The sequence below is a fragment of the Oncorhynchus tshawytscha genome, linkage group LG03 (genome assembly GCF_018296145.1).
Source record: "Oncorhynchus tshawytscha isolate Ot180627B linkage group LG03, Otsh_v2.0, whole genome shotgun sequence".
Lineage (NCBI taxonomy): Eukaryota > Metazoa > Chordata > Actinopteri > Salmoniformes > Salmonidae > Oncorhynchus > Oncorhynchus tshawytscha.
The window spans coordinates 19,154,020-19,179,205 of record NC_056431.1 but is presented as its reverse complement, the minus strand read 5'-3'; the positions used below and the strand labels follow the sequence as shown (position 1 = coordinate 19,179,205).

General features: G+C 42.2%; 1 protein-coding gene across 9 annotated transcripts in view; it reads right to left on the bottom strand.

The window, feature by feature from the left end:
* Window positions 1-15,091, bottom strand: part of mef2d (myocyte enhancer factor 2d) — a 78,667-nt gene extending 63,576 nt beyond the window's left edge. For 3 of the 9 annotated variants that reach the window (XM_024395219.2, XM_024395256.2, XM_024395243.2), the window contains exon 1: window positions 14,857-15,091. The gene's annotated coding sequence lies outside the window, so the exon portion shown is untranslated. The remainder of the gene's footprint in view (window positions 1-14,856) is intronic. The other 6 variants (XM_024395265.2, XM_024395250.2, XM_024395234.2 and 3 more) reach the window with 4 other exon arrangements.
* Between the last annotated feature and the right edge of the window lie 10,095 nt (window positions 15,092-25,186).

The window sequence follows — 25,186 nt, the reverse complement described above, 5'->3', positions numbered from 1 at the left end:
CCATTAGATTCAAAGGGAAAGTATTGTCCTAGAAGATTCAAAATAGGATTTAACAGAAGAGGAAACCTGTGCTTTTTCAGTAAACCTTTTTCATATTGGGTACAGAAGTCTGTCCTTCAAAGCACCATGGACTGGTATGGACCACAAGACCTGTGCTAGATGACTACTTCGGTATTTAAGATGGAGGCAGCTGACCCCAAGGGAAAATAAGACTGGGGGGGTATATGAGCTGCTCGGAATGGCACGGCGCAACATGTCCCAACTGTCATTGCACACAATGCAGATGAGGCGCTGTGTTGTGCACAAACAAATCACCCAGGCAACGAGACGTTTGATGTACACAGTGGGACGGAGAGGCCTCCACACAAACACCTCCCTTCCTTATCCCCCATCTAGCACGACACACAGACACACACACACTTCTCAGAAACAGCTGACATTTTAACAGACTTCTAACAGCTGACAGGCTACAGGTGGGTCAGAGGGGACCCTTTGTAACCCCCCTTCCTCTCCTCTTAGTCCCCAGCTCCATAATTCCTCTGAGCTGCACAAACACACACACACACACACACACACAGACAGGCACACAGAGTCCCATTTCCACACCTGTTGTGACTCCATAGGAATTGTACTGCATGAAAAACCCAGCTTTACCAGTAACCACCCGTCCAACTCAGTTGACCTCGCCATCTCTAACCCACCTATTCTCTGGACCTTTAAAAAGAGCTTTATGACCTGACAGCATGTGTTGGAGAGGCTTGGTTTGACCATGCGGCTCAGTGTGTGGGCACTGTGTACAGTATGTGAGAGCAGCAACACATGCTACTCTGGTGTCGACTATAACTATGGCACAAGCAAACCCGCTAAGCTCCTTTGCTGCTTCCCTTACGGATGTCCTCAGTGGTATTACCAAACAGCAAGACCACAATGGAAATAAATCATTGACTACAGTTTAAATCCACAATCATTTCTCAATGTTTTTATGTAATCTGTAGACAATGTTACATGATGCCCTATTTTGTATTACATTTTTGCTTTCAATTATTAAATAATACATTAATTACAGGTATACAAGTAAGATGTTCTTAACCTTCTCAGGAGCATATAAGGCTGACACACACAATGAAGTTCACATTCAAAATAGAATGGACAACAGTGGCCTTATGAGAAAAGAATGTCCAAAATGCAGCAAGATGCCAGTTTTACAGGTAGTGGTAGGTCAAAGCAGCTGAAGGGGCCTTGGGCTGCAGTTAAACTACCAGTGGATGCAGCGCTCTTCTTACAGGGAGCTGTGATCACAGAGTATCTAGGGGGACAAACTGACTGAAAGGCTCGTGAAAGTTGAATTGTGAGGGAATGCTGTCTTCATATTTAGGACAAGTAGACAGTTTGTAAAGGGGTAAAGCTCTAGAAGAGAGGGGATTTGAAAGCACAGCACTTCTTGGGATTGGATGGGAAAACCAACCATGGGTTGAAGAAAATAATTTAGGATTTAGGTATTCTTGCTGTGTGTGCAAAATGGAGCAGAACTCTCTCTCACTCTTGTCACTTACCTTCTCACCCTCCAATTTCTCCATCTATCCTTGCTGAATCTCTTCCATTTTCTCCCACTATTTTTCTTCCTCTCCATACTTCTCTATTTCTTTCTTTCTGAAGGAAATGAGACTGTTAGCTTTCAGCTGTACTGTGATAACCATTTCAATTATATAAACAATAGCCAGACTCCTCCAGAGGAAGGAGTGGTTAAGATTCACTTGGAGTGTCGAGGCCAAAGCGCACATGGAAGCTGACTTGTAAACACATGTGTGTTAGAAAGTGAGTGTGTGTGTGTCTCAGTGGATAGATGTCTCTGTGTGTGCACATATGACTGTGTGTGGGATAAAGAGCATAAAGAGGCCTGGGAGAGAGAGAGGTGAGGACGAGTCAGTCAGCAAACACGCTGAAATGAAATGTTATCTAATACATGGAGAGGAACGGTGAGGCTGCCGGTTAAAAATAGTGTATTTTTCTCACCATCTATAACGTCACTGCATTTGCCCCATGGCAAACTAACTGACCACCTGCATTGCTATAGTCTGGACGCCTGTTGAATTAGAATTCAATGGATTTCCTGTGGGATTGCATTGTGGTGAATAGGGGAAAGGTTTTGAGAGTCATAAGATGGGTTTCCATCGAACTGGAAAAATATTTTCATAAGAATATTTTAAAAATCTGCATAAAAACAATATGCACCAGAGATGTGTTTCCATCAAAATTGACTATTTGCGGATAAAAGGCTGTGTTTGATGAGGTAGCACACATAAAAATTACTTTTGCGGTTATACTCCCATGTACCGGAATTTAAAAAAAAAAGTTAAATGGGTTTCCATCGCATTTTCTACTCTACTGACGGTTTTGTCACAACAAATGTAGAGTTATATAGCGAATGTGCCAACTATGGTATTGGCATGTGCGCCTAAGCCAAAAGCTCGCAGATACGGTGTGGGTATAGCCAACATGATGAGATTATTATGGACAAAAGAGCAAGATTGTTTGGCTGCCATTTGACAAGTACAACATCAAACTTTATTTGTCACATGCCCCGAATACAACACGTGTAGACCTTACTATGAAATGCTTACTTACAAGCCATTAACCAACAGTGCAGTTCATGATCAGTTAAGAAAATATTTACCAAATAAATAAAAGTTAAAAATAATAAAAAGTAACAATAAAATAACAATAGCGAGGCTGTATACAGGGGGTACCGGTACTGAGTCAGTGTGCGGGGGTACAGGTTATTTGAGGTAATTAGTAAATATAGGTAGCGGTGAAGTAACTATGCAGATATTAAACAGCGAGTAGCAGCAGTGTAGAAAACAAAATGGAGGGGGGACAATGTAAATAGTCCAGTGGCCATTTGATTAATTGTTCAGCAGTCTTATGGCTTGGGGGTATAAGCTGTTAATGAGCCTTTTGGTCCTAGACTTTGCGCTCCGGTACCGCTTGCCACGTGGTAGCAGAGAAAACAGTCTATGACTTGGGTGACTGGAGTCTCTGACAATTTAAAATGGGCTTTCCTCTGACACCGCCTATTATATAGGTCCTGGATGGCAGGAAGCTTGGCCCCAGTGATGTACTGGGCTGTACACACTACCCTCTGTAGCGCCTTACGGTCAGATGCCGAGCAGTTGCCATACCAGGCGGTGATGCAACCGGTCAAGATGCTCTCGCCAGTGCAGCTGTAGAACGTTGAGGATCTGGGGACCCATGCCAAATATTTTCAGTCTCCTGAAGGGGAAAATGTTTTGTTGTACGCTCTCCACGACTGTCTTTGTGTGTTTGGACCATGATAGTTCGTTGGTGATGTGGACACCAAGGAACTTGAAACTCTCAACCCGCTCCACTACAGCCCCATCGATGTTAAATGGGGGCCTGTTCGGCCCACCATTTCCTGTAGTCCACGATCAGTTCCTTTGTCTTGCTCACATTGGAGGGAGAGTTTGTTGTCCTGGCACCACACTGCCAGTTCTCTGACCTCCTCCCTATAAGCTGTCTCATCATTTTTGGTGATCAGGCCTGTTGTGTCGTCAGCAAACTTAATGATGGTGTTGGAGTCATGATTGGCCACGCAGAGGGGACTAAGTACACACCCCTGAGGGGCCTCAATGTTGAGAATCAGCGTGGCAGACGTGATGTTGCCTACCCTTACCATCTGGGGCCGGCCCGTCAGGAAGTCCAGGATCCAGTTGCAGAGGGAGGTGTTTAGTCCCAGGGTCCTTAGCATAGTGATGAACTTCGTGGGCACTATGGTGTTGAAAGCTGAGCTGTAGTCAATGAACAGCATTCTCACAGTTTTCCTTTTGTCCAGGTGGGAAAGGGCAGTGTGATTGAGATTGCGTCATCTGTGGATCTGTTGGAGTGGTATGCGAATTGGAGTGGGTCTAGGGTTTTCGGGAGGATGCTGTTGATGTGAGCCATGACCAGCCTTTTAAAGGACTTCATGGCTACCGACGTGGGTGCTACGGGGCGGAAATCATTTAGGCAGGTTACCTTCGCTTCCTTGGGCACAGGGACTATGGGGGTCTGCTTGAAACATGTAGGTATTACAGACTCGGACAGGGAGAGGTTGAAAATGTCAGTGAAGACACTTGACAGTTGGTCCGCGCATGCTTTGAGGACATGTCCTGGTAATCCGTATGGCCCGGCGGCTTTGTGAATGTTGACCTGTTTAAAAGTCTTGCTCACATAGGCTACCAAGAGCATTATTACATAGTCATCCAGAACAGCTGGTGCCATCGTGCCTGCTTCAGTGTTGTTGCCTCAAAGCGAGCATAAAAGGCATTTAGCTCGTCTGGTAGGCTCGCGTCACTGGGCAGCTCGAGTCTGGGTTTCCGTTTGTAGTCCGTAATAGTTTTCAAGTCCTGCCACATCCGACGAGCATCAGAACCGGTGTAGTAGGATTCAATCTTTATCCTGTATTGACATTTTGCTTGTTTGATGGTTCATCTGAGGGCATAGCAGGATTTCTTATAAGCGTCCGGATTAGTGTCCCGCTCCTTGAAAGCGGCAGCTCTAGCCTTTAGCTCGATGTAGATGTTGCCTGTAATCCATTGCTTCTGCTTGGGATATGTACATACGGTCACTGTGGGGATGATGTCATTGATGCACTTATTGATGAAGCCAATGACTGAGGTGGTATACTCCTCAATGCCATTGGATGAATCCTGGAACATATTCCAGTCTGTGTTAGCAAAACAGTCCTGTAGCGTAGCATCCGCGTCATCTGACCACTTTCGTATTGAGCGAGTCACTGGTATTTCCTGCTTTAGTTTTTGCTTGTAAGCAGGAATCAAGAGGATAGAATTATGGTAGAGTTGCCAAATGGAGGGCGGGGGGGCTTTTATGAATCTCTGTATGTGGAGTAAAGGTGGTCTAGAGTTTTTTGGTTGCACATGTGACATGCTGGTAAAACTGTTGTCAAACTGATTTAAGTCTGCCTGCATTAAAGTCCCCGGCCACTAGGATGCTTCTGGATGAGTATTTTCTTGTTCGTTTATGGTCTTATAGAGTTGGTTGAGTGTGGTCTTAGTGCCAGCATCGATCTGTGGTGGTATATAGACGACTAAGAATAATATATATGAGAACTCTCTTGGTAGATAGTGTGATCTACAGCTTATCATAAGGTACTCTACCTCAGGCGAGCAATACCTTGAGACTTCTTTAATATTAGACAGCTGTTATTGACAAATAGACACACACCCCCACCCCTCGTCTTACCAGACGTAGCTTCTCCTTTGTTCTGCCGGGGCATGGAAAATCCCACCAGCTTTATATTATCCGTGTCCACAACTCGGTGAAACATAGGATATTACAGTTTTTAGTTGGAGGACCACACAGACTTGCCACCGCCATTTCACGCATATTTAATTTTATAGACACAAACAGATCCCACCTTATTTTGTTTGGTCTACATTTGGAAAGTTGACCAACAAATTAGCTGTTTCCATCAGGCATGTCGTGACATTCTTTATCCGACATGTACTTAATCGCATAAAAAGGTTGGATGCAAACCTGGTTATAGACTGTATTTCAGTGGTCCAAAGGCTGTATTATGATAAGTCGTCTGCCATTTCAAAACTTCCATGGTAACATCAGATTGCCCTTCCCAGTTGTTGTTCACACTACTCAGATTGCTGCTGGAGATCAGTACCAGACCAGCATGCTCTCACACACACAAAATGGGAAGTGTGTCACTTTGGAAGGGTGGAGAGGGGATTTTTTACTCTCCCTCTCTATCTCTGACTCACTGGAACCATTCCCAGCTCTGGGTAATGGCTGCTTCACAAGAGAAAAGGAATAAGCCAGTCATCTTCCCTCCCAACGTAAACTAACACAACCTGCATGGAGAGCACGGCTAACTCAAAGAGCCCTGTGCAGATGGCCCTGTTACTGTACAACCATAAAACTATACCACACCCCAGTGAGGAAAGGGTGATATACATTCAATTGAGGGCACAACTTACAGCATATGCCGTAAATCAGTGACATGAGAAATGTAAGACACAGGTTTGGGAGGAATAAGATGGGAGGGGAGTTTGGAAAAGATGAAGACCAAGTAATGGCAGGAGTTGAGATCAAAGGGAAAGAGGGAGAGAAGAAGAAGGAGAAAGGTGTGCGAGAGGCGGAGGTGTAGTATTTCAGCTCCTGGGCCGGGCGCTTGCCGTTTCAGCTGTGCCGAAGTGATGGCCAGCCCCTGCTCTCGCAACACTGTAACCCCGTCAGCACAGCGGCATAGCTGGCGCTTGGTCTCACTCGCTCTTTTTCTCTTTCAGTCTCAAAGTTGGGATTATTATAGTTCTCTACAGTTGTGGAAGTCTCTTCTCTCCCTCTTCCTTTCTACTTTTGTCTCTCTCCTGGATGATTTTGAACTCTCGTAACAATGACAGACCTTCCCTCTGTACTTGAAGTTTTCACATTGTCCAATGGATTCAGCTGCATTTTCTAAAGAACACAGGTTGGTTTTCCCAAAGGCCTCATCCAATACTCTGATTAAATACAGTTCACTGGTGGTCGCTGATCCTGATCCAAAGTCCTGTCCCCTTACATTAAATCTAACATTACCTGAACACACTGGTTCAGGTTAGTTATGAACCATGTTTGTTAGGGAACCGCTGTGAGGAAAAAGGGACAAGACCATCACCATAATTACTCTGCATTGAGGGAAGATGGCCTCTTTCTGGTTCCTCTAAAAAAGCTCCTCGATTTGTGCACAACTAAATAGATTTTCTAAATACTGTTCTCATTACCTCGCTTCTTTGACATATTTTCTGTAGAAAATGACAGAAAAGGCTTGCCTGATTTGAACTGAATGAACACAAAATGTAATTACATTGACACCAGTCAAGGTCACGCTGGCCCCAGTGTGGTGTAGTGTAACACTTAGTAGTGTGTAGTGTGTTCCAAATCCTTGCTCATCTCAGACTCAATTGTTAATGATAATCTTGCATATATGTACAGCTAAGTTGCATTTAGCCTACGTAGGTTGTGATGTCTTGATCCCACCGCCCCTTGATCCCACCAAAGACCCCCACAAAAGCCCATTCGGTTGGCTTTATGCAAGATTACCCTTTCTATTCGCAAAGAGTATATTAAGAGGAGAGAAATTCAACTTAATCTGGATAAAGCCTCTGGCAAAACAACTGAGTGATAGAGAAGAACAATGAAAACAAAAGGATATGGACACCGTCATGAAACGGAATGAGGGAGTTTTAATATACTCCTACAGATTTCATAATCCCAGATAAAAATACATGTTACGTGCATTCATCATTTTGATTTATTCATCTGTTTCTACCTACTAGCCAAAAGGAGGTCAACCCAGATTTCAATGTTTTGCTCCAAAGCTGTATATTTCAAGAAATGTCTTTAGAGGCAGATTGGATAAATGTAGTGCTCTGAGCAGACTATTTTTTAAAGAAAAGCAACAACTGGGTGTAAGGATTTACCATTCATTTTTTTCCCTTCAGCTATATTTTTATGAAACAGATCCTCATGGATTGATCACTCTAAGCTATAACCTGATGCATGATTGACATACATATAGAAACATGGTGCGCAAACCAATCACAAGACAATGGTATCTGATGATAAACCAACTTTTGAAGAACTGTTGAGATGGGTCATTTCAGTGAATTTAGCTGCCCTTACAAGAACCACGGAAGATCTCGTCATCTTTAGGAGTCCATCTAATCAATGTGAGATGTTAACATGCTAACTAATGCTGTTACTGCAATAAGGATCAAGTGTGACCATTTAGAGCTGAGACATACATAAAAAAAGAAACATGTTATTTTAGCTATGGTAGACTAATGGCTCCAGTGAGAATTGATGAATGCTACAGTATAACAAATGAATAGGGAATCATTGGTATGCTTTTATGACCGGCAGTTCAATGGAACGCTAATAGCTATACCATTTATGGCTTTAAGTCTATGGTTGAATTCTAAGCAGAGATTTGGAACCTAACTTCCCCTTCAAGACGTGAGCAGCTGTTATTTTTGTTGTAAGCTGACACCGGTGGTCGCACAAAAGCAACCACCTCGTTTCAGGGAACTAGTTTTTCAGTGACACCAGTCAGTTCTCATAGTTGTTCAGTTCAGAGAACGGATGTAACAGATTCAAATGCTCATGAGATTACTCTTTGGTGTGTTGGAGCTGTTGCGAAGTTCTACATGCTCGGGTCGAAGGTGTTTGAACCTCCGCTAGAGAGCAAGCAGCCGTTTCAAGTTTTTTTTTAAGTTCTTCAGCTGTTTCTCACTGCTATTTAGGTTATTTCATAACATTCAATCACCTCTGCTTATTCAAAATGACCAAGAAAGGTGGGTGGGAATCAAATCTGAAGGGTAGTAAAAGATGCAAAATGAGAGCCTCAAATAGGCTACCTACAATCATGTTGAGAATATGTCAATCCTCTCTACTTCACCTTTAGATTGGGGATATGCCAAGAACCACCCTCTGGTAATTAGAATAAGACAATCAGACCATTACCAGAATTTTGACTTCGACACAGATACCAGGTTTAGAATCACAAAACTCGATACCAAAATGATACGTCAAAAAAATAAGGTTATTAGCCAAAGTCACAGAAAGGCACTTGATCCAGACCTTTTGAGTTCAATATCATTACATTAGATTATTTTTACTTTGTTTACCACATAATAGTAATCATTTATTTGAATGGTAAATCTCTAGTCTATTGATAAACTAGGTAAATCAAGATGTAGCCTAGGCCTATTCATAATACAGGCGAATCATATTCAATAGGAGTGTGTGAATGAGTTGAATTATTGAGCTTGTTTGGCTGATTCCATGGGGTTAGAGAATAAAAACAATATGTCCACCTTCCATTTGGAACTTATAAATCACTGATCTGGCTTTCAAGTCTGTCTATGAAAATGCCATTTTTGTTAGATTTAACTAGAACCACACATAATACACATTCACTATTAATGACTAACTTCTTGTAGCATGCATTATAGAAAAGTATCACAGGTCTCATAAACAATCTCTCAAGCACAAGCCCAGGTGCTAGTAAGTTAGTGATGGGGTGGATACAAATCGATAGTTACATATCAAGATATGATTTGACACTATATTGTATCGTTTTGACAATATAGCAATATAATTTTGCACTAGTTGTCTGTACCTGCACCAAAACACATGTATTTTCCCTTCATAGCTCGTTCTCCATCTTATTTTTAAATAGGAAGCCAATTTGCTTCAAGCACTTTTATTCATATAACTGATCAAAACAATATGTTTGGAACATCAAATCGCAATAAAATCACAGTATTAAATCGTAATAAATATTAAATTGTGAGTCACAATACATATCGTATCGCCGCCTAAGTATTGTGATAAAATCGTAAGGTCCCTGGCAATTCCCAGCCCTATATATAGTGAGTAGCCATCTAATCTTTATACTTTAAGTTGAGCCAACTTGGATCTATTTGCTAGCTAACAAGGTAGAACAGTTGAAATGTTATGAACACACCCTTCTGTCTGTCTCCAACTGTTTGGACAGCATGCTAGCCCATCCACTTTGTTCAGAAGTTGAAATCAAGTGACCTACCTTATTTCTCAGAATGAGAATGAGTTGCCAATTCCTTACATAAATTATGCTTTTTATGGTTATTGCACATTTATAAAACACAGACTAGACAGCTGGCATAACAGTCATTGGTTAAAATGTTGCTAGCAGTATCTGTTACCACAATGCCGCACGCGACAAACTGAGCATACATTTTCCTGAATCAATGTTCATTGATACTCCCATTTGAGTCGTGTCTGCTCTGCATGCATGGAGTTGAGACATACAAATGGTATCGTTAGAAAGGTTCACTTCTCCTCTATTACAGTACAATAATCTCTCAATGTGTTTCGGTGTCCATATGACCAATTCTGTTGGACCAAACCTCAAATGCAAATAGCGAGTTGAAACCGCTTGTCAGAGAGGAAGAAATGATCTCTCATCTTTGTTGTTGTGAGTGGCAGGGGCTTGGTATGTGAGTAAAAGGTGCACAGAAGGAGCAGAGGAGGCAAGGCCAAAAGGACAACATGAGAACAAGCAGACAAACACTCATCAAAATAAAAACTTGATTCTTGCAATATAGGCATTTGAAATATTGCGCTAAAACCTAAATTAGAAATAATTTAAGCCCCGAATCCCAGCCCAAACTGATCAACAACATTTGAATAGAAGAAGCAATATCTTCTTCTATGAAAAAAAGTGCGCTGTCTCTGTAGTTAAGACCCATGACATCACACACACACACACACACACACACACAGTTCAAGGCTCCAGCAAAGACAATATTGGCTGGGAGAGACACGAAGTGAATTTAATCAAGTTTTTGGCAAAAATCTGCATTATGGTTTGCATATTACCACAAACAAGGTACTAGGTAAGTGAATTGATGTTAGCTTCAACTGTAAGCTGGCAAGGGAAGATAGTCTCCAAAACTGGAAGCTACTGATACCATCTTCTTGCATTGTAAAGTGTTCTCACCTGTAATGGACATTGTTTTTGTGAACAGTAATTAACGGTTTCAACATTTCTAAGTGTGTATACTTCTGTGCAGCATAAGTGGTGATGCAGCCCAGACTACCAGTGAGAACAGTGGTTCCGCAGGACAGGCTAAAGCTAGCAAAGAGTAAGTGGAGCATGCACGGTGCTCTCGTGCAATAAGGGGACATCGGCTGCGCTGATAGACTTAATGCTCTCTCAATCAGTAGACAACGGGAGACACATTTGACAGAAGTACCGAAAGCAAAAATTCTAGTACTGAACCGTTTCATGTTCTATTATCGAAAAAGTACTTTAGTTTCAGCATACTGTGCAAAACTAGTTACCACTGATCGGTAGAGAATCTCAGGCTCCAGCACGATCACCATCAACCAGCTCCACTCCATTTTCCAAACCACTCATCCCTAAGCGGACACTTCAGATCTCCACCTCTCCCAGAGCATCCTAACTCCTCCACCAGCCCACTCCATCCCCCTCTTTCCTTCAGGGACCGTAGGGCCTAGTTGACCTCCCCTGCCCTCTGGACTGGAGCCCTTACTCTCTCCGCTGCGCCTCTCTGCACATAACCTTAATTGATGTTTAACCCCTGAATCAGCTGCTAATGATGGCTCAATTAACAGCTTGCTGGAGGAGAGATTAGTCCTGGGTAAGTAAAGAATTTTCTGCCCTATAGCCGAGGAGAAGCAGAGCTCACTGGGCTTTAATCCTTGGAGGGATGGTTGGGAGACAAAGGTTGCCAGGACTGCTTCCCACATTACACCTCTGTAGGTCTTTGCCCTGTGTGGAGATCCTCTGGCTGCAATTTCAGCATGAAGCATTGAGGGGAGGCCATTTTGAAATTACATGGAAAGAAAGGGGATGGAGGTGAAGCTTGCCAGTATACTTCTCACTTTAAGCGACTGTTGGTCTTAGCCATGATGAACAGCACTGTTGGCTTGTGGCTCCATTAAGCGAAGAGAGTGACATTTCTTTCCCTTATAGTGTGCTGGAGAAAAGTGAGGCCCTGTGATGATTGAATCACAGCCATAATGGCAGAAGGTAGGACCCTGCTGTGCAGCGGAGTTCTTCCTGCTCTCCACACACAGTGTGGGAAAAGCAGTGGGCAAAGCTGCCCTGGAATAAAGGAACACAAAAGAGGCCATGAAACGATCACGGCGAAAGCACACACTCCTTATGTGACACTTGATATAACTAAAATGCTCTCATTCTTTCCAAAGCTGTTGGTTTGTTACAGGTGGAACAATTTTTTGGGGGGGCGTGACAATAAGCAGAGGCTATAGTTATCTGACCTGACTGAAGTGAAGATAAGATGTCTTCCATCGCAATAGAGCGAGATAACATGAGGTCAGCTGTAAGCCGGTGTATGGGGGTTCAGACAGACATTTAACTTGAACTATCCAGGCATTATTTCAGCCTTGGGTTAGGCAGTGATTAAATCACATCAATATTTGTGTCAGGCAAGGGGTCGCCAGTACACCATTGATTGTCCCAGAGATTAGTGCTTAATTGAAATTACACTGTAATTGGAGGAGAGATGGCTTTGACCAATAGAATGTTCTGGGCAGCAGATTTAGGCTATGCTGATCACTTGCTCTTTAGTCTAATCTATAGATTGCTAGACCACCACTTCTATCCCTTCTTAAGTATCCTTACTCTCTCTGTGTCTCTGTCATTCCCTCCCTTCCTACACAGATGCTCACGCCAAAACAAATATTTTACAAACACACACGTACCACACATAAAAATACAGTAATTGTATGGGCACATACTCAAACACTTACATGAAAACATATTCAGTCATTATTCCATACAGACTGCCACATGTGAGATGTCTGAAGAGCACAATAGCTGACCATCTGTGTTTGCAATTCAGCAGGAAGCTGCAGCATGAGAGGATGATTGTTATTCCTTGGAGACTGAGTTAACAAGAGGAATCTTTTTTTGACTGAAGCCACCATGTGGCATGGCTATTCTGAGGGTGCCATATAAACATTATGTTTTTAATTGTGTAATTACAGTGCTATTACATAGATATAAGACCAACTTAATCTAAAGTGTTACCCATTTGCCTTAATATAACTTAAGTTAGATTTTCGAGTTGCCCGTTATTAAATAGTAAGAGACTTCTCTGGCAGAGGCTAGTAGGATGCCCCCTTGCTTGCAGTCATGCTTCTCAACACACAAAAGGCTTTTACTTTGCTGAGCCTAAAAGTTATTTGTCGCTAAAGCCTTTCACTGTTTGAGGAGAAAGTACACCAGTCTACTTACACTCAATCTGCCAGTTTATGCCGTGTGTAGCCTAGCAGCAGGTAGCCTAGTGGTTAGACCGTTGGACTAGTAACCGAAAGGTTGCTAGATCGAATACTCGAGCTGACAACATGAAAATCTGTCGTTCTGCCCCTGAACAAGGCAGTTAACACATTGTTCCTAGGCCGTCATTGAAAATAAGAATTTGTTCTTAACTGACTTGCCTAGTTAAATAAAGGTCAAATAAATAAAAGTGTGTGTGCATGTTGAGAAAGAAAGAGTGTGCAAATCATCCAATTGCAATACCCAAACACTTTAAACTATTTCATGACATCCTCCTGTGGCACATGTGGGAATGATGGTGGGAGCCTCTAATGATGTCAAAATTGAGGCCAGCACAGGAGACTCATGAGGGCCAGTGTCTTCCAGAAAGACAAGAATAGATAAGGTAGGGGAGCTGTAAGGGGGAGGGGTGTTAAGCTCCCATTAGCTCTGACATCTTGACAATGTCAGAGACAGTAGAGTTATTTTGTATTGTTTGGAATACCCAGTCCATGGCACTGGTCCTGACCCATAGCGTCTCAACGATGAAAACAGATTAGCCTTTATCTGGGTGAAAAGTATAATTTACCTTTTCTTATTTGTTTCTGATCGTGTTCCCTGTCTTACCTGTAAGTACTCCTCAGCGGGAAACACAGGGGCATGTCCTTACGGGGACAGCTCATTGTCCTGTAATCTCCTACTCGGTCTCTGACTGCTCTGAGGCTTGCCAGGGCTGGTGAGAACCACGATCTGGACTGTGTCCCTGAGGACCCTGTCTCTGCCATGTGACACCCTGACGGGAATCACAACGTACACTATACCTGCCTGCAAAACTGAAACACTCATCAGTTTATGCCCCTCATTTGTGGGGGGAGGGCAAATACATTAATACATTTAATCCCACAAGTGAGACACTGAACTGTCACATATTGAGGTTTAGGCAGAGCATTAATTCAAATCACTAGACTTCCTATGTTACTGTAAAAACAACATGCCAGGGTAATGGAAAAACTGACAGAATATAATTTCTCCATCAAAGAATATTGGGAAAGAATTCTTAATACAACACGCTTGTTATACTTTAGGTTTAGTCTACACATCCTACCTCCAACACTTTCACGCGCAAAATGGATTCCGGATTTTAGAATATCGTTTGTATAGTTTGTTGACACTTTTCCCTTGAGAAAACAGCAATTATACCAAAGGCAACCATTTTTGCGCCGTTAAATTCATATACAGTCAGGTCAAAAGTGTTTTGCCAATGTTTACCATTTGATAGACGCAAAACATTGACGTTGGTTTACATGCGCATTCCGTTGATACCGAAGGTTCCTTAAATTACTTTTTTTCTGACACATTGATGCTCTCTTTGCGCTATGCTATGCTGTACTGTAACTCTCTTGCTGATGGAGAAAGATTCCATCGAATTGCGTGTCTGCCATGAAGGAACAACCAACAATAGCCTCTCAATAGGAATAAAGTGTGCAGTAAACTATTCATTCTACTCACTTAAGTGAAATCAATTCATATACATTAAGAGTAATCGTGTCAAAACCTCGGTGACACTTTCCATAAATCGTTCTGACAGCTCCTGGTGAACGGTCACCACGGCTGTTGCGCTCATGAAGGAAGAGAATCCCAGCATCCATACAATCAACAATTATTGGCGTTTATTAACTGTGCTAGTATCATACCATTGAGGCGACATAAAGTAATCCCTAGTTTGCAAGTAATACAAACCAGCAAGCAAACTCTCCATCATGTAGTCTACCCTTGACACTCAAAATAAAGCACGAGACAGCACGCGACCACCACACCGAAATATGGTTGCTTAGAGTTGCCCTCAGTTCAATGACATCAGAAAGTGGCCATTCGAAAGCAACATGTTGTTTAATATAAGTTATTCAAAGTAAACAGTTGCCTAATGTTACTGACCAAACGCATTCACTAGCAGGTAGCTAACCTGGGTAACGTTAGCGAGCTTGTGAAGAGTGACTTACCCTGTAGAACTGTATCCACATCTGTCTGGTGAAACTGGAGATTCAAAAATATATGACTATGTATTTAAAATGTTGATTGAGGAATAAAAATTATGTAAACAGGCTGTCTACCGACGTCAGTAGATATTTTTTTTTAAATCATTCCTCTTGAAGTACAAGGTAACTATTTAGTTCTGTCAAACGATACAATGTAGCTGCTGCTGCCCAATCTATCATGATTGGCACTGCTTCATGATTGACACTAGCCGGACCAATAGGCAAGATATTTTCGTGTTGTTTAACCAATCACTGGAGACGTCACAGGATTTGACTCGTCAACGTGAAGTTAGTAGAAGGTGAACCGTGAAGTAGGAAGGACTAATGGTGAGATCATGTGTGAGTGTATCCCTCCGCCACTTCTGTTTTACTGTAAGAATTAACGTTTCTATTTGAATCATGATATCCATTGTCAACATTGTCTTACTTCTCGAATTTACGCACAGTGTTTGAAACAATGCAGTGCGTCATTTCAATTGTGACGCCAGTGATTTCTTATGTGTTGGCCTTGTAGCATAATAGCAAAATAAATGTTATCTTTCCTCTTGTAAGGCTATTGAATATGGCCAATAATCTGACTTTATAAGTGTCTGTTTTCCCCCAATACATTTATCTTGCATTTAGTCTTATTATTTGGCTATATGCTGTTGGACAAAAGTGCATCCATAAGCTCTATACTAGTATAGTAGTATAATAGGTACAGCATAACCTACGGAAAGTAACATACAAATCCTGTACAATGGGTATCACCCAATGAGGTAGAATTGGAAACTTCGATTTCTGCAGACTTGAAGGGTAGGTTACGCACTGAGCGAAAAGCAGAGCAGCGTTTCAATGTTGAACTACTTTATCTCATAACTGCGGAAGAAAATGGTGTTTCCAGTGAGGAAAGGTGTGATGCTGGTCTGCATAGAAATGAAAATGTACGGATGTAGTGTGAAGCGCATGACACGCTTGAATGTTAATTTGCTCATAATCATCTGTAAAGTTTTAAGGCTACTTCACCAGTATAAACACGTAATGTTATTTATTCCAGACTAATGAAAATATTAATACAGTATTTCTATCTTATTTTGTTTCATATTACAGTCTGTCGCACATAGCCTACGTCACCACCTAGTCTGTAGCCTATGAAGCAGATGGTAAGGGCTGTCAAATGTAAAGTCACAGGACATGGTTTCACAGAAATATGAAATTATATTGTATCTGGAAGTAGCCTACAGTATCAGTATCTCCATAATTGAAACAAATGTGTCCGTTTATTATTAGACAGACTGATTTACAAGGATTTCGCTATACCCGCAGATTTGAGCAACTAATGTAATAAAACGTTAATGGGCCTACTAATCATTTTATCAAACTGTATCAAATGTGCCTTTTTTGCCTGTTGTAATCCATCCTGTTGTAACATTCTGTGCTGCCACAGTCACATTTGGGGTCTCTTCTTAACTTCCCATTTCTCTCTCTCTCTCTCTCTCTCTCTCTCTCTCTCTCTCTCTCTCTCTCTCTCTCTCTCACACACACACACACACACACACACACACACACACACACACACACACACACACACCAATAATGTGTCGTATTTCATTCTGTGCTGCCACAGTCGATGCAGAGCAGCATACGGAAACACCCAGCCAGGGAGACTCGGCAAATGGACCATTTACTTGCCTGACACTTTACAGTTTTTCTCAATTACTAAAACACCATTTCTGAAACCTTGCTCCATTTCCTGAAAAAAAACTCATCTTCAAGCACTATTTACATAACCTCTGACTCCTCTTGCAAAATGAAACATTCGCCTCAAAACAGTTTTACCTGTGTTCAAAATCAAACACTGCTCTCAAATCATAAACAAAGTGATCAACATGATATACACTCTCAAGCAGTCAGTAAACAATACACCGAAAAATAGAAAGCACATTGTTCGAAACATACAATTCTCAGGGAGAAGTACATTTTTAATCTAAAAAAAGTATTCATATTTTTCCGTCATTGTCTTTTGATGAACGAAAACATGTTCTATCATAGTCGCTCAAAATTGATCATAAATTACTACTCTGCTTTGCTCTTTGCAATTTTGTTTTTTGTTCTTCCTCCTCCTTGTACCCCTTTGTCTGTGATACTCTAATTCTTGTTCTTTCTTGATATGAACCTGCAACCAGTCAAAATCTATTGAGCAGTCAGTACTGTTAATAAATGGAAAGCACAATGTTCAGGGCCATACAATTTGTCCATTGTACAGTATACAATGCACTGTACTACAGTATCCATTCTCAGACTTTCTCCTTCCCACCTTCAACAACTTGTTTGCTCTCTGAACTGGCTTATATTGGTTGTGTCACATCATTTGAAACAGGTTAAATCAATTTTGAGTGGTTGTGTTCAATCAATGACATATGTTCTCTATTTGTATTTGATTGTTGCCACTTGTGTTTACCAGTATGGATGACATGTGCATTAGAGTGCAGAAAGTGATTTGAGAATGAGAATGTGTTTAGAGTTTTGCTGAAAAGTCTAAGTGAGATCTGCAAATTGTGTTTTACCATGTGAAATGGTTTAAGGTATTGACAACATACTGCATAATTAGCTAAAAGAGTCCAAGCAACTGAGAACTTTGTTCAGCCAATGGTTATAGTGTTTTAGCAATAGAGAAAAACTGTAATCTGTGTATCCCTAAATGTACATTGAACTTTTTGTGATCCATCAACGAGCAGCCAGAGAAACAGAAAGAGAGATAATTGGGGGGTAATCAAGCAACAGTAGTAGTAGAGGGGAGGAATAGGCTGTAGGTAGAGAGATTACACTGTGTTTTATGCTTTGTGTAAGGAGCTTACGTAGTGTGGTTTTGCAGAGGAGAATTAATGCAAACAGATGGACACCCTGTTGGCCTCTCACACTGGCCTGTTCCTAGACGTTCAACCAGTTGGACTTGGAACCAGTTAGACCCTAATTTCATATGACTGGGAATACAGATATGCATCTATTGATCACAGATACCTTAAAAAAAAAGTAGGGGCATTGATCAGAAAATCAGTCAGTATCTGGTATCACCACCATTTGCCTCATGCAATATGACACATCTCCTTCAGAGTTGATCGGGCTGTAGACTGTGCCTGTGGAATGTTGTCCCACTCCTCTTCTCTCTGTGAAGTTGATGGATATTGCCGGGAACTGGAACACGCTGTTGTACACTTCGATCCAGAGCATCCCAAACATACTCAATGGGTGACATGTCTGGTGAGTATGCAGGCCATGGAAGAACTGGGACATTTTCAGCTTCCAGGAATTGTGTACAGATCCTTGTGACATGGGGCCGTGCATTATCATTCTGAAACATGAGGTGATGGTGGTGGATGAATGGCACGACAATGGGCCTCAGGACCTGGTCACAGTATCTCTGTGCATTCAAAATGCCATAAAAATTCAATTGTGTTCGTTGTCCGTAGCTTATACCTGCCAATACATTAACCCCACTGCAACCATTGGGCACTCTGTTCACAGCGTTGACATCAGCAAACTGCTTGCCCACATGACACCATACACACTGTCTGCCATCTGCCCAGTACAGTTGAAACCAGGATTCATCCTTGAAGAGTACACTTCTCCAGCGTGCCAGTGGCCATCGAATGTGAGCATATGCCCGCTGAAGTCGGTTACGTAGCCGAACTGCAGTCAGGTCAAGTCCCCGGTGAGGACGACGAGCATGCAGATGAGTTTCCCTGAGATGGTTTCTGACAGTTTGTAAAAAACGTATTCGGTTGTGCAAACCCACAAATTCAGCAGCTGTCCGGGTGGCTTGTCTCAGACAATCCCACAGGGGAAGAAGCTGGATGTGGAGGTCCTGGGCTGGCGTGGTCTGCAGTTGTGAGGGCAGTTGGATGTATTACCAAATTCTTCAAAATGATGTTGGAGGCAGCTTATTGTAGATGCATTAACATTAAATTATTTGGCAACAGCTGTGGTGGACATTCCTGCATTCAGCATGCCAATTGCACGCTTCCTCAAAACTTGAGACATCTGTGGCATTGTCTTGTGTGACAGAACATCACATTTTAGAGTGGCCTTTTATTGTCCCCAGCATAAGGTGCACCTGTGTAATGATCATGCTGTTTAATCAGGTTCTTGATATGCCACACCTGTCAAGTGGATGGATTATCTTGGCAAAGGAGAAATGCTCATTGCTAACAGGGATGTACACTTATTTGTGCACAACATTTGAGAGAAATAAGCTTTTTATGCATATGAAACATGAAACATGGCACCAACACTACATGTTGCGTTTATATTTTTGTTCCATATATGTTATTATTTTGGTAAGAGGTTCACTTGCAATTAGAAAACTTTGTTTATTCTGAAACATAGGCAATGTTATGGAAGATCAGGTAAGTGTCCAAGCACATTCCACACAATAGTTACTTCTCACGATTAAGCAATGTTTTCAAAAGTCACTCATAGTGTCATTGTGGGACCCTTTTTGTTTAAACTAAAAACATTAACCTCATGCAACAATATGATCATATATGTGTCTCCACAATCAGGATCCTCCACATAGTGCTGCCTGCATATTGTCTACAGAACTACTATTATGGTGTCTCTGTCTCTGTCTCAGTTGATTTGGCGTTCTAGCTAAATGCAGTGTCCCTGGTGACCTAGCTGCCTCTCTCACCCAAGACTTTTGCAGGCTAGAAACCCCTCATCCCATCCAAACACACACATTAGCAACAAGAGGCTTTGAGGGAGGGAAGCAGGCTGTTATAGTGATGTAACCGGATTGCTCTTTATCAGAGCTCTTGTGTCCAGCAGACCAGAATAAGTACCAATCAGAGTGTGTGTGTGTGTGCGTGCGTGTGTGTGTGTGTGTGTGTGTGTGTGTGTGTGTGTGTGTGTGTGTGTGTGTGTGTGTGTGTGTGTGTGTGTGTGTGTGTGTGTGTGTGTGTGTGTGTGTGTGTGTGTGTGTGTGTGTGTGCGTGCGTGCGTGCGTGCGTGCGTGCTGCCCATATTTATATTTTTAGGCATTGGCTACAGCTAACACTTCTCAATAGATATCGTGAGACATGGATTTATCTTGATATTGGACCACTTTTGAGGTCAGACAATATCTGACATACTTGTAAATATTGTTTTTCACTTCTTCACCCTTGCTCTCTCCTCTCGCTCCCTCTTCATAAGCCAATCTTTTCCTTTCTTTTGTCCCTTCTATTCCTCCCTCCCTCTCTTTCTCTTTGTGTGGAGAGTGTGTTAGTCCACGTGAAAGGTGTGTGGGTGCAGTTCCCTCTCTCTGCAATGACCCGCTGCTCCGCCGCACTTGGCTTCCAAAGCATCCTGTCGGCTGCCTAGCAACACTCAGTGTCCATGGCAACGGAGCCAACAAACCCTCCCACCTCCATCAGCTGTACCCCCACAATAGAGCTTAAATGTGGCAATCAGGAGCAGGACTAGAATCCTGTCTCTGGGCTATAGTGAACAGGTGGAGTCAAATGTTACAGTAAAGCAATCACCATGTCTTAATACTAGTTGTTTTTTGGGGATGAGAGCCCACCAATTTTCAGCTAAGACTACCAAACTGCTGAGGGTTCAAAAAGGGTGACAGGTTCTCGAGAACCAGGATGCCCAAATAAGAGACTCGAGGGAGACCAAGTAATTGCACCGGTGTAGAGTTTCCAAAGTACAGAGGTTGTATCTGTTATTTTGTAAAGAGAATACAGCATAAAAAGTAACTAAGCCAGGGTCAAATTAGTTTTCAACTTTTACCTTTTTGCCTTTCATTCCGATATGAAAAAACTGTAACTGTGTCTTAACACATGGTACAGAAGCCCACCTGAGTTTTCACTCTGATTAGAGACAGACATGGATGCATATAGGCCTATACATTCATGTGAACAATACATTTATGGCTCTGGTTAGAGGAGGCTCTTCAAACCTGTCCCTGGAGAGCTACCCTCCAATAGGTTTTCTCTCCAATCCAAAATGTATTCCGTTTATCAACCAGCTAATTATTGGAATCAGTGTAGATTAGGGTTGGAGTGAAAACCTACAGGAAGGTAGCTCTCCAGGAACAGGGTTGGAGAGCCCTGGGTTAGGTAGTGTGCCCCCTCTAGTGGATATAAGTAAGCATTACACCCAAGAAGACATTTTTTTAAATAATTGAATAATTACAATGTAGCATTAACACTGGAGTGATAGATTTGCAGATGATGATGTGCAAGAAGAGATACTGGGGTGAAAAAGAGCAAAAAATAAAATATATGGGGATGAGGTAGTTGGTGGGCTATTTACAGATGGGCTGTGTACAGCTGCAATGATTGGTAAGCTGCTCTGACAGCTGATGCTTAAAGTTAGTGAGGGAGATATAAGTCTCCAGCTTCAGTGATTTTTGCAATTCGTTCCAGTCATTGGCAGCAGAGAACTGGAAGGAAAGGCGGCCAAAGGAGGTGTTGGCTTTGGGGATGACCAGTGAAATATACCTGCTGGAGTGCGTACTACGGGTGGGTGTTGCTATGGTGAACAGTGAGCTGAGATAAGGAGGGGCTTTACCTAGCAAAGACTTATAGATGACCTGGAGCCAGTGGATTTGGCAATGAATATGACGCGAGGGCCAGCCAATGAGAGCATACAGGTCGCAGTGGTGGGCAGTATATGGGGCTTTGGTGAAAAAACAGATGGCACTGTGATAGACTGCATCCAATTTGATGAGTAGAGTGTTGGAGGCTATTTTGTAAATGACATCGCCGAGGTAAAGGATCGTCAGGATAGTCAGTTTTACGAGGGTATCTTTAGCAGCATAAGTGAAGGAGGCTTTGTTGCGAAATAGGAAGCCAATTCTAGATTTAATTTTGGATTGGAGATGCTTACTGTGAGTCTGGAAGGAGAGTTTAAAGCCACCTAGGTATTTGTAGTTGTCCACTTATTCTAAGTCAGAACCGTCCAGAGTTGTGATTCTAGTCATGCAGGCAGGTGCGAGCAGCAATCAGTTGAAGAGCATGCATTCAGTTTTACTAGCATTTAAGAGCAGTTGGAGGACACGGAAGGAGTGTTGTATGGCATTGAAGCTCGTCTGGAGGTTTGTTAACACAGTGTCCAAAGAAGGACCAGAAGTATACAGAATGGTGTCGTCTGCCTAGAGGTGGAATCACCAGCAGCAAGAGAAACATCATTGATATATACAGAGAAAAGAGCCGGCCCGAGAATTGAACCCTGTGGCACCCCCATAGAGACTACCAGAGGTCCCAACAATAGGCCCTCTGATTTGACGCACTAAACTCTATCTGAGAGGTAGTTGGTGAACCAGGCGAGGCAGTCATTTGAGAAACCAAGGCTATTGAGTCTGCCGATAAGAATGTGATGATTGACAGAGTCGAAAGCCTTGGCCAGGTCAATGAAGACAGCTGCACAGTACTGTCTTTTATCGATGGCGGTTATGTTATTGTTTAGGACCTTGAGCGTGCCTGAGGTGCACCCATGACCAGCTCGGAAACCAGATTGCATAGCGAAGAAGGTACGGTGGGATTCAAAATGGTCGGTGATCTGTTTGTTAACTTGGCTTTAGAAGACTTTAGAAAGGCAGGGCAGGATAGATATAGGTCAGTTTGGGTCTAGAGTGTCTCCCCCTTTGAAGAGGGGGATGACCATGGCAGCTTTCCAATCTTTGGGGATCTCAGACGATACGAAAGAAAGGTTGAACAGGCTAGTAATAGGGTTTGCAACAATTGCGGCGGATCATTTTAGAAAGAGAGGGTCCAGATTGTCTAGCCCAGCTGATTTGTAGGGATCCAGATTTTGCAGCTCTTTCAGAACATCAGCTGTCTGGATTTAGGTGAAGTAGAAGCGGGGGGGGACTTGGGCAAGTTTCTGCAGGGGGTGCAGAGCTGTTGGCCCGGGGTAGGGGTAGCCAGGTGGAAAGCAAGGCCAGCCGTAGAAAAATGCTTATTGAAATTCTTGATTATCATAGATTTATCAGTGGTGACAGTGTTTCCTGGCCTCAGTGCAGTGGGCAGCTGAGAGGAGGTGCTCTTATTCTCTATGGACTTCACAGTGTCCCAAAGGTTTTTTGGACTTTGTGCTACAGGATGCACCTTTTTGTTTGAAAAAGCTAGCTTTTGCTTTCCTGACTGACTGTGTATATTGACTGTGTATAACTTCCCTGAAAAGTTACATATCGCAGGGGATATTCGATGCTAATGCAGTACGTCACAGGATGTTTTTGTGCTGGTCAAGGGCAGTCAAGTCTGGAGTGAACCAAGGGCTATATCTGTTCTTAGTTCTAAATGTTTTGAGTGGGGCATGCTTTTTTAAGATGGTGAGGAAAGCACTTTTAAAGAATAACCAGGCATCCTCTACTGACGGGATGAGGTCAATATCCTTCCAGGATACCCGGGCCAGGTCGATTAGAAAGGCCTGCTTGCTGAAGTGTTTTAGGGAGCGTTTGATAGTGATGAGGGGTGGTCGTTTGACCGCAGACCCATTACGGATGCAGGCAATGAGGCAGTGATCGCTGAGATCCTGGTTGAAGACAGCAGAGGTGTATTTAGAGGGCAGGTTGGTCAGGATGATATCTATGATGGTGCCCGTGTTTACGGATTTAGGGTTGAACCTGGTTGGTTCCTTGATAATTTGTGTGAGATTGAGGACATCTAGTTTAGACTGTAGGACGGCCGGGGTGTTAACCATATCCCAGTTTAGGTCACCTAACAGTATGAACTCTGAAGATAAATGGGGGGTAATCAATTCACATATGGTGTCCAGGGCACAGCTGGGGGCTGAGGGGGGTCTATAACAACAAAATTGACAGCAAGGTCGTAGTTTACCTGTTCCAAAGATATCATGAATTCATTGTTGAGGGCTTACACCATTTATGCCATTTTTACATTGCTTTTTAACTGGTTTGACATATGCTCACATTGAGATGAGGACATAACTGTGTGTGGGCTTCATTCAATTGAATCTGCATGTAGTATTTACACACCTGTAAACATGCCATTTCACCCCTGTTGTTTAGGGTTTGATTGATTCTGGTTCTACACAGTCAGTACATTATGCCTACTCTCTCAGTTGCTGATGTTAAAGTATCCCATTTTAAAGCAGAGGATGGATATAGAATGGCCATGTATTGTTAGGCTTAAAGGCCTAAACCATTTAAACAAAGTCTATGAGCCCATACATTTTTTTATTACAGTGCTAGGATACTGCATGCAAATGAATATAATGGAAATCGGTACAATTAGGCCTATTTTTTTTTAAACACTGTTTTTCGGAAGAGACATTATGTAATGGACAAATAAAATCACTTGGTGGCGACCTCTATCAAGGAATTGGTCTATCCTGCACAAGCTATTTTTTGCATCAAGGATGGGAGAACCTTGATGCAAAAATAACTTGCGCAGGATAGGCCAATTCCTTGATTATTATTGTTATTGTTATTATTATTATTGTAAGCATGGTTTGAGCCTAGGGGTGTTGAATGTGGAGAAATGTAGGGCTACATTTCTCCACATTCAACACCCCTAGGCTCAAACCATGCTTACAATAACCATGGCAATAAGGCTATGAAGAGGTTATAATTCATTAGAAGCCTATTAAAAAAAGTTACAAAAATGACAGACATAATTGTGGTTCTTTATGATATTATTCCATGTTGATATTAGGCCTATCAATAAGATTTGCCTACTGGTAGATCCATAACAGAACTAAACCTCAATATGAGGTTTCATTATCTGCAGCATTATGAATACTTACAAATCTTTAGGCAGATGATGCCCAATAACTGACACTTATAAGACATATCCATATAGGGTTGACCTAGTTAAGACCTAGTTTTATATTTTCCTTGCATTGTCATTTGTGAATAAATAATCATTTTTTAACCTTTATTTAACTAGGCAAGTCAGTTAAAAACAAACTCTTATTTTCAATGACGGCCTAGGAACAGTGGGTAAATTGGCAGAATGACAGATTTGTACCTTGGGGATTTGAACTTGCAACATTTCAATTATTGGTCCAATGCTCTAACCACTAGGCTACCTTGCCACCCCAAATGATACTGGTCAATGAGTAAGCACTTCATATACAGTCACTACACTCTAGGAAAAAAGGTGATATCTAGAACCCAAAAGAGTTCTTTGGTGGTCCCCATAGTACAACCCTTTGAAGAACCCTTTTGGGTTCCATGTAGGACCCTTTCCAAAGTGGGTTCTACATGGAACCCAAAAGGGTTCTCCCTGGAACTAAAAAGGGTTCTCCTATGGGGAGTACCAACCTACTCCACATTTTCAAAGTGAAAGAATTATGGAAAATG